This window comes from Paralichthys olivaceus, chromosome 10 (assembly GCF_024713975.1).
Source record: "Paralichthys olivaceus isolate ysfri-2021 chromosome 10, ASM2471397v2, whole genome shotgun sequence".
NCBI lineage: Eukaryota > Metazoa > Chordata > Actinopteri > Pleuronectiformes > Paralichthyidae > Paralichthys > Paralichthys olivaceus.
The window spans coordinates 13,354,537-13,371,162 of record NC_091102.1 but is presented as its reverse complement, the minus strand read 5'-3'; the positions used below and the strand labels follow the sequence as shown (position 1 = coordinate 13,371,162).

The 16,626-nt window shown below is 40.1% G+C and overlaps 1 protein-coding gene across 2 annotated transcripts in view; it reads right to left on the bottom strand.

Annotated features, from left to right (window-relative positions):
- Positions 1-15,743, bottom strand: part of tmem198aa (transmembrane protein 198aa) — a 31,679-nt gene extending 15,936 nt beyond the window's left edge. For both annotated transcript variants that reach the window (XM_020090035.2, XM_020090036.2), the window contains exon 1: positions 15,253-15,743. The gene's annotated coding sequence lies outside the window, so the exon portion shown is untranslated. The remainder of the gene's footprint in view (positions 1-15,252) is intronic.
- Between the last annotated feature and the right edge of the window lie 883 nt (positions 15,744-16,626).

Below are 16,626 nucleotides of genomic sequence, written 5' to 3'. Positions count from 1 at the left end.
ACAAAAAACAATGTATTCAAAAGATTCAACAGTGAATAAATCATCTATTTTACCTTTTATCGATTTGTTTGTGACACAAAAACAACCAGATTTCCACAAATTTGGAAGGATGTAACATGGGCCAAGGAAGAACTCATTTAATTTTGGCGCAAATCCAAATCAAGGGTCAGATTCTGGAATAGTTTTTTCTCTAACATTGTGAGATGCGTATTTTGACATTTTCTTTAATTTCTCAGAGAATAATTAATGGATCTTGATGGAAAAAATCCAGCATATTTAGGGGGATGATATTTAAGTGTGTGCAATTTTGAGCAAAATTTCATAAGGGACTGTTAGGCCTTAGTGCAAATGTAGTCTGACCCTGTTTCTATCTTTTCACATATCTGAAAACTATATGTCAAGTAAAGCCCCAGTCTTAAAGTAAGTAAGGAGTTTGCTCTTTGTGGATAATAATATTATGTCGGAACATAAAATCTCAAAAAGAGGGTTAATTGATGTGAAAACTCTGGTTCTCGCTCATAACTCAGAACAAAAGCACATTATTAGTCCCCTGAGACTCAGTCCATTGGCCAATAGCTACAACAGCACTACCTACTGCACTCAACACACTCTGTGCTTTTGCGGCCTCTGTAGGTTAAAGATCGCAAATTAAATTTTAAATTTCTGTAACTCTGGATCCATTACCTCAGTTAGGTTTTCACCTTCAGGTCAATGCACTTGTCATGTCAGAGAACAGAAGACAAACTCAGATACTCTCTCCCTGAGTCCCTGTCTACTTATCCTGGACTTATTTTTCCACATGCATACACACAAATGTGCAAAGTGTGCACGCTTGCATTACACTGGGGAGGTAAGCCCTTCTTATTCCACATTGACCTAGTGGGTGATGATGCACTGTGGCATGTCACCACGCAGGCACACACACACACACACAAACAAACACACACACACACTCGAGAACTGTGACTATCATTGTGGTTCGCTGGAGTAAGAAGTCATTGCTGAGTAAATTTCAGTTTCACCTGTCGGTTTATTGAGTGCAACAAGCTGACCATCAACACTACGAGAAGAAAAACATACACAACATTACTAAATGTCTTGCAGCATCCTTTTACAATAAGTGATAGTGTAGCAGTAATGGAAGTGAGGGAAAGGATGAGTGTACAGTGCAATGAAAACAATCTAATGGCAGGATTAACAAGTGGCATTCAGTGAGGTGTACTATCACCTTGTATTATAGTCCACTGTGTCTCGATAAGTAATTGTCCAAACATCCAGACTGTCATTAAATGTCAGCTGCTGAAATCTCCCCCTAATCACAGCCACTTCCATCAGATCCATTCCTGTATGAACAACGCCCACCTGAGTCTGTGCTGCTGGGAATTCCCTGTCACCACTAATAAGAAATTAAAAGCATTAACGAAGATTAAGATGAACTACAAGCCAGTATTAAACATTTTAATGGTACAGCATAAACGATGCTCCCTGTGGGGGCAGCAGAAGTACATGAGTCAGAGCTAACGGAAGCTGATTAGCATTAACTCGGTGTTTAAATACAGTCGTCCTCACAGCCCTATATGCAGCCGGTAAAAAAATTACTTTAGGAAAATGTGTGATGCTTTATTGATTTGTGGAGTTAAATCTTCAGACTCAGGTCCAGATGTGCTCCTACAGAGCAGAAAACTTCAGCAGAGCACATCCGTATAGAAACTCAGCTGTCTGGCTCATTGAGCGATCCCGCATCACACCATCCTGCTGCCCTGCAGGCTTCTGAATCCATAAAAAGTCATATAGTGAACTAAATGGCTTAACAGAAAAATTAGAGAGTGAGCTTTTCGAAACAACTTCTGGTCTTCAACAGCAAAGTGCAATAAATTAATGTTTACTTTACAACTTACTTTTGTCATTCTGTTAAGTGCAGAGAAATAACAACAAGGTCCTGCTGTGTTGCAAGGTCATGTCTCTGGTATATAATCTCGATGTTACTTCAAACAAAAAACGTGCATCCATTCGTATTCTGAGTCAGAAACCTGAAAGCAACTGGAGGATGTCCAACTCATAATTGTCTGTCTCGGAAAGACAGACTCCAGTGGTGAAACAGATTGTCAAGGCTGCAGCTTAGTTACACCACAGGCTCCCTGACTCAAGAGGAAGCTCCAACTGAGAACACATGACAAGGGACACTGCAGCTCTGCCAAGAAGAATAATGACAAAGAGAATATGTGCACAAAATTATTTGTTCTCTGAAGCTGTCTTTCTATTCTCATTTATTTTTCTCATATCAAATATTCAATGTGTGTTGGGAAGTTTTGAAAAACTGTCAACCGCTTGCAAAACTTGTTTATCTTCTGCACAATCTGTGACACAATACACATATTTTTAAGATTATATATTTATAAATGTTTACCTTTATTTGTATATTTTATTTTATTGTATATGCACCAAACACCAAAGCAAATTCCTTGCATGTTGGGAAAACTACTTGGCAATAAACACAATTCTGATTCTAAAAGTTGTTGGAAAAACATGGTAGGTTGCTTGGTAACACAACACGCAAGCAACATGCAACGTTTGCAATCAATGACACGTCTACACAGCGAAAAGAACAATCTAGAGAGACGGTGCCGCAGAGTTAATTATATTTCATCAAGTCTTAAAAACAATCATGGCTGAGAAAAAAGGAGGAAGGTCATTTAATCAAACACTGAGCAGAAATTTAAGAATATACACTTGATGATTTTTCACATACAAAGACGACAAAAAAGGCACTAGCTGAGCACCATGTCAAAAATGGCCCACAGCTTTATCAAATGAAATAAAGTAACTCAGTTTACTTTCCTCGAGCTGAACGTTGGTTTCAACGTGTGAAGCTTTTGTCAGTTCACATTCTGTGGTGACCTGACATTATTTCGTCTGACTGCGACGACCAAAGAGAGATGACATGATTAGAATTAGCCCAAGAGGTCAGAACTAGAGAGAGTGAAAAAAGCAACACATTATGCAACAATGTCACGTCCTGTCTGTTTCTATAACAACCGGCAGCGGTATGACGACCCTGCAACAGGACAGGGGGCTGGTCTCCATGGGAATGTGAATAATAAGTAGCATCCATGATGGTTTCTTTGAGACTTCTGGCAACAGACGGTCCTGACCTCTTGACCCTATTCAGCTAGTGCCTCTTTATAATTCACCAACATATTAGAGAAGCCACAGAGAAACATTAGATCTAGAACAAACAGTTTATTATAACATTGAACAGTCCCTTCCTTGATCGTTCTAACCAATATATAATATAACTCTGGCAATGCTAATGCCCATTTGTCTGTTCAGGCTGAAATAGAGAGAGAGTTGATCCCATGACCTTTAATCTAACGCCATCATCACGAGCGCCATCATCACTTCAGAGTTATTATCATCTGTCTGGTGCTTTGGTTTGTAATCAGACATTATGCAAACTAGTATCATTCCCATCAGCCTCTTTCTATTTGCAAATGTTAGCTTGTTAACAATGTATACCATCAGGATGGCAACATAGTTAAGCATTTTTATGTTAGCATTGACATTGTGAGCATCCTAAATTTAGCATTCAGTCCAATACTCAATGCGACCTCACAGGACTCACACATACACTTGAAAGCTTCAACAGAAACTTTGTGCATTCACTTTGAATCTGGGATTTCATGCGTTGCCGAATTGCATTGTGGATCTGTTGCGTTGCTCATCCTTCATAAGGCAGAAGTTGAGCAGAAATCAACTCTTTACCAGCCAATAAAATCACATTTAAACAAATACTCCAGTGCAGATGCTAGCCAAACAAATCACGTTAATGCAGAAGAGGACACATCTGGTGAACCTGGTGTGTGTTCATCATGGATTGGTGTTTTATTTCCTGTGTACTTCTCTACTTAGCTCTGCAGTGACAGCCAGCAAAGCACAAAGGCCACCTACCATGTGTGTCCCAAGCATGAAACTGTGTTTGACATTAGTTTCTGTCATTGAGGCTGATTCCTCAATGAAAAGCAACCAGAACCACCAGGATCTTAAAGAAGAGTCCACACACTCAAAAATTCACAGCAGAAGACATTCCAGCATAAATTAAAAACAATGCAGTAGAACAGCCTGTTATTACAGTTGATTTTTTTCCATGTGACAAACAACAACGATGCACCTAAAGGTCACTGATCGGTGCAAAAGTGAAATGTTACCATAGAAAATGAAATGTTGATCTAATTATTACAGTGCACAGCATTCAGACTTTCATAAGATGTGCTTTAAAGTTGGCAGGGGATGACACATCTTTCACTTCAAATTGTTTTTGTCTCAGATTAGGATAATGCAGGAAACGTCAGTGTTATCATATTGCTCCCCCTGCACTCAAATACCTGAAAGATTTCATTTTCAATCTGCTCCACAGTGTGAACTCTCTGCAGTGGAACCATCAGCTAAATGTTCTATCACAGGCTATTATTTTTCCTCCCTGCTGACACATGTGGGAGCAGTAAATCACACAGCAGTGCCTCTGACACAGATCACAGTGCACGTGATGATTTGCTCAGCCATATCCTTGTTTGCATGTCTCCGTCTCTCGAGCAGGCTGACAATGTTAGGTTACAGATCAAAACCGCTGGCAGTGTAATAACCATTTTCCACGTTGATGTGCTCTCTGCTAGATTTTTCACTGCAGCTCCTCTCTCCTCCAAATGGTTAGCGAGTCTGAGGTCACAGATGAAATCTGAGCACTGCTGGATCTGTAATAAGGATTTTATGATTTGTTCTGCTGTATGCCAACTGGTGTCTCTGCTCTCAAAACTATGTTCGCCATTCAAAGTGCAGTGGGACTCCTCCTTCACCACTGTGTCTGTGTGTGCTCACAGATCCATGACCTTTACATCTTTGAGAAGTAGCTGATGAAATGTTGTTATCTGTCAATGATTGTCATGTTTTGATTGCTTGAGTGTTTTCAAATACAATCTGAATAAGTATCGTGTATATCAATGTATATGCCATGGTGAAGTCCTCTCCGCCTTTACCTTGACACCAAGTGACATGAGTGTGTGTGTGAGTCTTTGGTTGTGTGTACAGCTTTTTTCCATAAACCTGCTGCAAGATAAATTATATTTGCTAATCTTCTCTTGATATGGGCAAAGTGACAGGGAGAAAAAGAGGAGGGGTGTTGTGCCTGTGTTTCTTTTTAGGTGTGTTTGTGTATGTGTGTGTGTGTGTGTGTGTGTGTGTGTGTGTGTGTGTGTGTGTGTGTGTGTGTGTGTGTGTGTGTGTGTCTCAGCATGAATATTTCAGAGGCCCCGCACTGAGTGGCGGTGACAGAGCATCACCAGAACGAGGACACCCTGCTCCCCAGGGTGGGGATTGGAGGGGTTGGACAGAAAGTGAGATGGGGGAGAGAAAGAAAGTCAGAAAAGCAAGAGAAAACGGAGAAAGATGTTAGATTCATTCATAAGAGAAAACAGGGAGACTCAGTACACACAAGTATGATGTAAAATAAAAAGAACTACAAAGTGAGCAGGATAGATTTTCCAGGTCAGCTTCCTGCGTTTTCATTGTTCAACGATCAGCGGACATATAATTGGTCCCTCTCTGTAAATTGTGTCCCCTTACGTCCCCTGACCTAGAAATATCCTAGATTCGCCATGGTTAAATGAATTGCCAACAACAGACATGTGTCTTTCGCTTTAGACTGATGAAATCTTCCCTGGGAAACTCTGCACAGTGTGTTTTGTGGATTGTCCAAAGCGATGGATTATTTAGTTTTCGGCAGTGAGAGGAACACAAACACAACACCACCTCTATTGTCCAAGGGTGACAGAAGAAATCTGGGATATCTACAGTATATCTGTATCCGTGGGATGCTGTGCAAAAGTCTGACACTACATTTGAATGTGATATATATACATATATATACATCTGGTATGAAATAGTGGTATTGATTTTTAAATAAACTTAGATGTACATAGGTCATTAAATTAGACAGGCTATTAAATTAAGCCATTAATATTACAGTCCCTTCTGTATCAGACTATTTGAGAATGGTGGTTTATTGTAAGTACAACTAAAGGAATAGCAAACAGTGGTTTACAGTTCACTCGGCTAAAGCAAGATGGAGATTTAGTCTAAGGTGAAATGTTTTAGACATAAACCTCGTTAATGCCTCTAAAGCTATTACAGAGAAATCAAGCTTGTTCCCCCTGGTGAGGTTAACAAGATACTACAGAGAAGATTAACACACAGTAGTGTGAGTACAGAGCCCGGCCATTAAATTTGTCAGGCCGATACAACAGCTGATATTAGCTCAATACAGATTTATTGGTAATGCTTGGCTATATATGTATACTCATAATTTATTGAAGGAATGGATGTACAGAAATAAAATATATATTTTTATTTAAGACAATTTTACTGTTCAACTGTAAAATGGAATGCCCATTAGATCCCATCAGCAACAACTGTATAGATGCCAAGAAATGTGATTTAGACATTTAAGGTCTCAAGAGAATGAATTGTGATGAATGATAATGACATTTGTATCATCCTCAGTGGTAGCTAACACCTTACATTAAATGATAAATATGGTTAATACTGTGTATCCTGATCAACAACATGCTAGCAATACAATTAGTGTTAGCATTTAATTCAGACAAGTACTGTGACTTCAGCATAAAAAAGGATAAAAATAATAACAATAATTATAACAACGATAATAATAGTAATACTACTAATAACAGTAAAATTAATATAATCTTGATTTATATAGCACTTTATAGAACAAATTTCCAAGTGCGTCACAAATTAAAAAAGCACACATAAAAATTATAAATGTGAAGAACACATTTAAGCATTACCACCCAAATAAATAATAAGAACTACAATTAGGGTAAATTCAGGGGATGTACGATAATCAAGCTTTGATTCAAAGGAAGCTTGACGAGCTAGTGAGTCAGCCTGCTGTATTTATGCATTTTAGGCTTAGACTATGGACAGTTTGCCACAGACTATTTAATGTATCTGCAGAATGGAAAAGATCATGTATGTGATGAAAACTATTATAAACACGTACTCATACAGTAACCATCCACCAACCTCTACATGCTTTAGCAACTTGTAACTGCTTAATTTAGTTAGTAATCAACATTATTTAGTTCTCAACATAACGGTGCATAAATTAGAATACATTATTAATCTATAAGGTGATGCAGAAAGTCAGTGTTTCCAGGTATCTGATGTGTGATTCATAAACTGGAATTATTATCTCACCTGACGCGTAACGGTCTGTATTGTTCTGCTCAACATTTGTGTGTTTGTACAGACACATATCAGACTTGTTCGCTGTCTGTTTGGCCCTTTATCTTTTTTCTGTCTGACCATTTATTGTCCTGCTCCTCTGTGCCAGACTCACAGCCCCAGTCAGATTCTGGATCATGATTCTGAACAGAGGGACAGCAACGGCCATGTCATGGTTACAATCTGTCAGCACCTCCGCTCTCTGTCTGCTCTGTGTCCAGTTTAGTGAAAGAGAGAGAGAGACAGAGAGAGAGAGTTCATGTGCATGTGACAGCGAGTATCAGTGTTGCTGATGTCATGGTTACTAACAGGATGACTGTGTTTCCATCTTGCCCATCTGTCACCAGGGCTTTGTGTGTCAGTGTGTGCGCATGTATGTGTGTCAGTGTGTGTGTGATAGAGAGACAGACTTAGAGTTAGAATCCACTTAGTATTTGACAGAAATCTATGAGGAATAAAACCAAACAGTCCAGTCCAGCATCTGCTCCAAGAAACTATGTAATTAAAGGTCCCTTGTGTGAATCTATTAGCAGACACTGAATATAATATTCATTGTTATGTTTCAATAGTAACTAAGAATTGTTGTGTTTTCATTAACCTTTCATAGAGAGCTGGTCCTCCTCCATGAGGCCCACCATATAACTCTACAGTGGCCCAGAAGGGACAAAAAACATTACATTCTGGAGTCCTATAAGTTTGATTGTAAAATCAAACTTATAGGACAATGCAGCGTTTTATTTGAAGAATACTATAGGTAACTAGGTAACTATAACTTTTTTATACAGGATAGGATGCTCTTTTATGTGATAATACTTTATACACTGCTTACCAACATGTGTGCAGGTTAAAATGTGAACCCAAAGCATTTAAAAGCTTTGCTAGCACCTATAAAACACTTGAAACCATGAAGATAACTGTTTTAATCATGTTGTTCCATCTTTTCAAATATTTGTATTAGCTGAAGTGTTTACTTGATGTGTTGCCTTTATTCAGATTGTCTTTTTGTTGGACAAACTGCAATTTCATCTTTCCGACTAAATCTGCTAAATTCATTCATTGACATTAATTATTCAATTCTAATCTCTTGATCTATTTATGGTAAATCATTTAACCAAAATATAAATTCCAATGTTCTATATAAGCACAGCAATACAGATAGGGTAACAGGACGTCAATTACATTCCTAAAGCTGATGTAATTGTGCATTCTTGGTAAACACAGTTGCTAAATTAAATCAACCTCTGGCAGAGGTGAACATGCAATTCAATCTGTGCTTTAACGCTTAAAGGGGAAGCTTATAAGAAAACTATTTAAATGCAAACCTCCTCATTTTCTTATCTGCATCCAGACAAGCCCAGCGCCCTCCATCATGCACACCTTCATTTAATTTGCTTCTTTTCTTTTTTTTTGGTATCTGTTAAATAAAAATCCACGAGAGGACACTTGCAATGAACCAGTCTCAGCCAAGTGGTCTGGTTGAGTGGGTCGTTGGGTTTATACACGGGAGGTTGATTTGTATGGGAAGCTGAGAAACATTCTGTTCACTCTCGCTCTCTCTCCCATTGAGCTACAAATCTATTGAGATGTCTGAGTGACCTGCAGACCCCTTGTGCACCCAGCCACTATACGCATGAACACACACACACACTCACAGAAAAACAAACCACCAAAACAGAGAGGTAATGTCCCTAATTTTTAGCCATTTCTACTCTTAGCCACTCCCTCTCCGTGCATCCATCTATCCATCAGGCCATCATTTTTGTCTTTCTGCTACACGCCACAACAAATAAGTGAATACGGACATGCATATCCTCAGGTGATGCACATGAAGTGATCTGAGGTGTGTGTATGTGTGTGCAAATGTCAGTGGCCTCGGCATTGATCCACCTCTAAGCCCTGGTCATTGCCTGTGGCCTGAAGGTGAAGTGACAGGGGAGTAAAGAGGCTTTCATCAGATTACGGTTCATTCTCTGTCTTTCATCGTCTCTCTTTCCCGCATCATTTATCTCACTGCTGCTTTCAGTAGCTCTGCTCGTCCTCTCTCCTCTTCTCACCGGACCTACTCTAAGCCACGCTGTTACATTTGTTTCAGACACCACACAGATCCATTTGTCTCCTTTTGAAATGTCCCTCATGAGCTGATAGTGGCTGTTGGAACGACTGCATATCCAAGCAAACAGTGTGGTGTCTTTTCAAATCTGTTGATTCTAAAATCTTAAGCAAAACCATTATTCATCAATTTTCTACATAATTATTTTTCCACCTTCGGTGCAGTAGCAGAAAAGAAATTTATTTGTAAATTTTTCCTCTGAAGTCACAACTGGTTTATCTGCTTATACAGTAACATAGCAGAATTACGATATTTTTTGTTGATAACAGAGTTAGGTGTGTGAGAGTCAATCATCACCATTATTCTGCTCAGCTACAAATACCTGGTTCCTCCCTCCACACTTTGGTGAAAGACTCTGTTTGCCCAGTCAGTCGTGTTTCTAGCCTTTCTTTGAAGATGGATTTCTCTGCTCTTGCCAGTCAGTAATCCTGTTTTCCTTGTACCTGCAGTTCCTCGGCCTGACTCCCGCCTCATCTCAAGAATCCAGCCATCGCACTGAAACTTTCCAAATCACCACACCGCTCTGGATCAGACCTAATCGCAGCCTCCTCCTCAACACACCAAGCCCACCTGAACTCCTCTGCTCTGGATCCCTCCACAGATCGGCCCCATCCTGCACCCAGCTTCATCTTAACAGTCTCCCATTCCTCCTGACTTTTGCAAGTTTTAATAAATACTGTTACCGACTACGATTCTGACTTAGTCTATGTGTTCTGCTCTTGGTTTCTCTAACCAGGCTCAACAGTAGGATTGGCAATTTTCTACTGAAACACATTTCATCTTATTTGTTGAAATCCTCTTCATGTCCCATCAAATAAAGGTGTGTGAGAAATAGACACTGCAGCTCGGGCTCTTGCAGGATTGTGAGAAACACAACTTGAATGAAATGATTGGCTAGCGTACCTGTCTGTCACTAACCGAAGTGTCTGGTTGCGTGCACCTTGCCCGTGCTCTCACTGAAGTTAGAGAGTCACAGAAAAGTCGGCTTCTAGCAGTTGTGGCAGTGAGCGTTCACGTGTTTTGGGGGCGCAGCTTTGATGAGAGGGCCGGTGGCAAGATGGTCAACTTTATTGGTTACACTTTTTCAAAGAGTAGCATGCTCTTGCCAGCCTTCCCAGGATTAGCAAGCCTAGCTTTAAATGAATTTCCACAATGTACACAAAATCTAAAATCAATATATTATAAATACAAGTGAGCATTATAATGCTGTAACTGGTGTAAGTGGAGCTAATTCTAAAATCTTGAGACACTATTGTGTTATTGTATAAACCCCCACTGTACTTAATATGCTCATATTCTCATTAATAAATGTATCAAAGTCAAGTACAGGGACCTCTAAACTGAACTTGAGTCAACTAATTAATCAAATATACTTAGGTCCTTTCCACCAGGGGAAGATACACAGTACATGTTTGTCTGTGATGGTGTGAACCCATGACTAGAGACTGTGGCGCACACTGTAGACACACACACACACACACACACACACACACACACACACACACACACACACAAAGATACACACAGTTCCTCTCTATAAAGCTGTGCTCTCTATCTTTTGCTCCAAGCCGCACTGCACACAGCTCTGTCTCTGTAGACCCGTCCTGAATTACTGGATTCAATTGCAGCTCTGTTCTCCATTTGCTCTCTCTCTTTGTTGTGTTGATATTTGTTAGCACACACTCTAACATACAAACAACATTACTATGTGTTATAAACAAGGAATGCCCGTCGACCTCAGATCCTTTAAACCAATGTAAGTTCAGCAGCAATTCTCATGCAGATGAACTGGTACTGCAAATAATCTTTTTCTTGATTCTTTTTCCCACAAGCGATTGTGGGAAAAAGATCAGTCAACACGAGTTCATACGCACAGTATACATAGATACAAAGGGCATCTGTGCAACATGCCTAGATGCACATTCTTCAGATATTGCTTGCATCTACGAGATAAATGTTGACAGATACAGCAAACGTCTCTGCCAAGAAAGTATGGAGAGAGCCTTTCAGCTACAAACCATCATGACAGTCAAACACACACACATAAAATGCCACATTGCCACAGGGCTCTAACACACTGTGAGTCAGATCTAGATAAACCTAGTGGCTCTCAACCTGACACTGTCCTCATTACGCTGATGGAACACTGACGACTTTACATTTAGTGTATAGAGTTGCTCATGTCGTTAAGGGGACGTCCAGACAGCATACTGGTGAGCTGAATAACAAACTGTATCCGTACAAGCACTTTGAAACATGTACGTGTGCCGTGTGTTGTGTGTGTGCATGAGAATACGCCAGTGGGAAGGACAGCACTGGTGTGTATTAATGGGATTAGAATCGACTTTACCCTTTCCCTTCCCTCTTCTCTTACACTCAGCCTATCTCTTTCTGCCCCCTCCCTCTTTTAAGTCCTCTCCTCTTTCTTCTCCATCTCTCTGTCCACTCTAATCATCCTCCCTAATTGTTTATTCCCCGTAGTCCATGAAGGTGGCGTCTTTTAGGTGTTTTATTTTTTGGCTTATTTGTATTCATCCCAGTTCCCGTTTTCTAAAGTCAACCCCCCCCCCCGGCTCTTTTATTCCTCCTACCCTTTCTTTGTTTTTTTTTTATTTGTTTCTTTTATAAAATTCTCACATACAATCATTATCTCCCTGTCTGCCCTTTTTAACTCATCATCCATCTTATACACAACAAAACAGTGAGGCCCGTTGCAGTCTAGTCAGACACAGAAGCCCCTTGTAGATGTTTTGTGCTTCATCTAGAGTCTGAGTCTCTTTGGCTTATGTTCACTGCACTTACATAACCCGTTGACAAAGCACTGCGCAGTGTTGCAACACAGGCAATCTGTAAATTTTACCTTCTATGTGAACGATAGACTTGCTGATGATACTCATCCTCACCTCAATCCTGACATCCATTATTAGCCGTGTTTGTCATAAAGGCCAATATCATGGTTGAAATAAAACAACATATGACCCATGCAGAACATCCCTGCTTGCTGTGGCTGCAGTTTTGAAATTGGATCTTGAAGAGTCTTGAAGAGGTTGAAAACAAAGATATTTTACTTGTGGTTGTATAAGGAAACCCTGATCTTCACCAGTCTTTTCTCACTTTTCTCAGCATTGCAGAAGGAGACAGAACTTTTGGCTTCCATCCAGACGAAGGCAAAGCGCAACATGGGGTTGTCTCATTCAGGTTTTTGATGAACTTTTCAAAGGCTTGGGACTGAATCCCATTGCACCTCCTCACTCTCCTCCTGTCTCTTCACCATCTCTTCATCTATCTTTTGGATTAGATTGGATATAAATGTTATGATAGAACACTTTGATTTCGCTTATGAGCTCCTGCTACAGTTTTCACAGGTGCTTTAGAGAAGCAGCACATTTTATAACAACAAAGGCTTTTGAGGAGAATGTGACTCTAAAAAGAGAGTGTAAATAAAAATTTGATGAAAAACAACCTGCCAACAACAATCATCTCCATGCTGCAGACCCAGTTTCATCCAAGCTAAAATAGCCCAATGTGCCCACCTTTTTAAAACGAAGCTGGCAAAACTGTTTCCTAATTCTGACCCCGCTAGTGTGAGGTGCCAGGCAGCTCCAGCAACTCTGTGTCACATGTTCTGGGCCTGTCCCGGCCTTTGCTCTATTTGAGAGGCAGTGCTTGGATCTCTGAAGTGTAACATATGGTGTAACTTTTAACACACAGATTGTCATGTTTGGTGTCAATGCAAAATGGTTATCTAACATGCATGATGGTTGTATTGTGTTTACGATATTCCTGGCACTCCATCTTGTTTGGGCTCTATACCTCTGTTCCACATCAGATGGCTGAAAGATACACCCTGTAGCAGAAAGTCAAATTTCAAATTTTCTTACAGTTTTAAGTTATAAAGGACTGGGATGACCAATAGATTACACCTCAGGATTAGTCCAGTCTGCTGTCCACATCAGGATTGTTACTGTCAGTGAAATTATTGTGGCATGAAGTTTACGATATGATTTATTTATATTTTATTAATTTATATATCGTCTTTCGCTCGTTTCTTTGTAACCATCAGAGGATGTTGGGTTGAGAGTTGGTTGTGGTTTGGGTGTGTATCTGTTGTGTTGCGTTACTTGTTCAATACCAATAAAAACGATAATAAAAAACATGCACGCTTAGCCAAATTTTTGTTGATAAATAAGTGCTCTCATGTTCACTGAACACTTCCACTGCACTTTCACTTATTTCCTACAAGTCAGATTCAAAGTTCAGCCAAGAAAATGATTCGCAAACTGAAGGTGAGGATTTAATAACTCTAGTTTCTAGTGAGAAAGCCTGTGGGTTGACACCAGAGCAGCCTCCAATCCGTCAGATAAACACAGCGCACAGTCAGTAACCAGCAGCACAGTGTTTTCCTCCCACTTCTTCCTTCTGTCAGCTTTCTCTATTTAAATACAGTGCAGCCTTCAATATATCTCCAGAGATCTGCAGGTCAGGGATGTAATTTGATTTTTTCTCTTATAGCCCATGTCTTGTCCTTTTCGTGCAGGAGAAGGCCAAAGTGTTCTTTATAATCTGTAATTTTAAAAAAGGAGTTTGATACTTTTAACAGCATGATAACAGCATAATAATACTCTCCATTTTATACTCCTTGCCTCTCACGTGTACTTTTGTATTGCAGTGATTGATTTTCTAATCTTACACATACTAGAAGACATGCAAGGTATATAAATGTCTGCACAAATGTCTTTTCTCTTGACATTCTGTTAGTGTCTTCCTCTTTTCTTGCACACATGCTCTGGCAGGTCAAACACACACACATGCACACACACACACACACACATTCCCACACATTATTAGCATTGAATTAAAATGGTGAAAAAGAAGCAGCATGATAACTCCAGTTTTAATGCCTTCCATGCTTTTCTTTGAAACCATTTGCGAACAATGCTATCTTGAAACTGCAGGAGTGTGAAAAGGAAACACACACAAGTTCAAGGCTTTGTCATTTCCAGTACAGAACTACTGTAGCAGGCTGTGTGCATGGTGCCGCGACAACATTTGCACACTTAACAAAGGGAAATGTAAGAAAAAAATGCCTGCACACTAAGCTCAGCAGGCCCTCTGCCTATAATTACGTCCTATTTACTCTGGTAAACTGCTAATTATGATGATGCTTCATGGGCTATTATTGTAGCCTGTGAGAAGAAGAGAGGGGATGGGGAGATATATCCAGTGAGAGCATGAATTTATAGATAGATAGATAGATAGATAGATAGATAGATAGATAGATAGATAGATAGATAGATAGATAGATAGATAGATAGATAGATAGAGAGAGAGATGTTGGTGCACGTGACTTTCCGCAAGTGCAAATCAATTGGACTCCCAGTGTTTACACGCTGTCCAACCCAGTTATGTACACGGGTATCAAATTCACAGTTTAGTCCCTTAAATTATTCATTCCCACACATCATGAAGGATTCATCCAGCTGCCACTGACACACTGATACACTCCAAGTGCCTCGTGTCTCTGTGTTTTTAAGAGCACCCAATGTTCCGTTGAAAACAATAGAGAGGAAAACAATAGAAGAGCAGAGGCAGCCCTCCATGTGTCTCATTCTCAAAGGCAATTACAGTGATTTGCCATAAGGGCTGTTCGTGCTGTGCGCAGCATAATTGGCTTTTGGGAACCATTTTAACATGATGGTATATGTGCATGGTTCATATTGTTTTTTTGGGGGGGGGCTGTTGGGTGGAGATTACGGTCACATTTTTTTGAACCATACAGGGTTCAATACAAAACAATAATAAAACCTGTGGTGCAATTTGAGGAGAACAAAAGGAAACCCACTCACCTCAGGGATGCAACATATTGGGGTGTTTATTCCTGCTTCATGCTTCAGTCCGAAACAAAAAACAACCACAAGATAAATAAATCAGATGGGTTGAAGACAAGGGGGGAAATCCCCGCGAGTGAATAGGCTTGGGTCCAAAAAGCACAAAAGAGCAACTCGTCCAGCCAAAAAAATAAACCTCCTTTCTGAAGCTCAGATGAAACAAAGCTCAACTCCTCTTCTGTCTCCTCCTTTCTCACTTATGCTCAATGCACCCCCCCTCCAGCCGTCCAGACAGACGCGCTTTTGTTAGTCAGGACCTCATGTAATATTGAACGCCGATAATGGACCAGGAGCGACGGGGAAGTGGAAATGCAGCCTTGCGGTTTTTCATTCCATGTTTACATCATGCGCCCAATTATATACACCCCCCTTCTCTCCATCCATCCAGCCATCCAAACGACCAGCTTCCTTTGTGCTCCCTGCGTCTCCCTCACTCTCTGTGAACGGGTTAAACCATTCCCGCAGCACGGGAGGGGGAGGGAGAGGAGCTTTCCATGTGATTATACGGGAACGAATGGGCTTGGTGACTCGTGGCCAAATGTTGTTATTGTCGGGGATAAAGACACTGGGAGGCAGTGGACAGATGAGAGGAAAGTGAGTGAAGAGGGGGAAAGAGGGGGAGAGAGAGAAAGTATGAAAAGGCTGAGACAATCTATTTCAAATGAGAAAAAAATAAGATAAAAAGGGAACTAGTGTCTTTAACATCATCCAGCAACATGTGACACTTTCTATATCGAAAGAGTATCTTGCTCTATAAGTATGAGATCCCAGTAATCAGCCCCTCTGCAACCTCCTCCACACTAAACCATCTTTCTTCTCACATGCGAGCAGGATTTCTTCCTAACTGCGCTCTCATGCCAGATTATGCAACAGAGATATAATGACATCCAGTGCAATGGAAGGACGAAATAAGTAAATGACAAAAGTGAGGATTTGGTATTTTATGAGTTTTCTTGTTCAGCACCAGCAGCCGGTGGGTTCAGGACCTCGGAGAGCTCCCAGCCAACCTGAGACAAGAGAGAGCTGTGGTTTCTCTTTTGTATCAAATGTACCTGTGTTTGTAATACATCAGTTATTATATCATTATTATTAATAATAATCATATATTTTTTTAATGTCTTATTCTGATAATGTCAAAAACTAATTGGAATGACTTTCATAGTGTTGGTTTTTATTTCCAAATGTGATGTTATCATGTCGCTCTGTGCAATTTGAGGGTATGTGACTGATATATGTTGTAATAACAACATAACACTAACACTGAAATTAAGGAAAACAGAGTTGTAACATCCAGGAACATACTGAGGGTTGTTGTACACAATCATGACAATG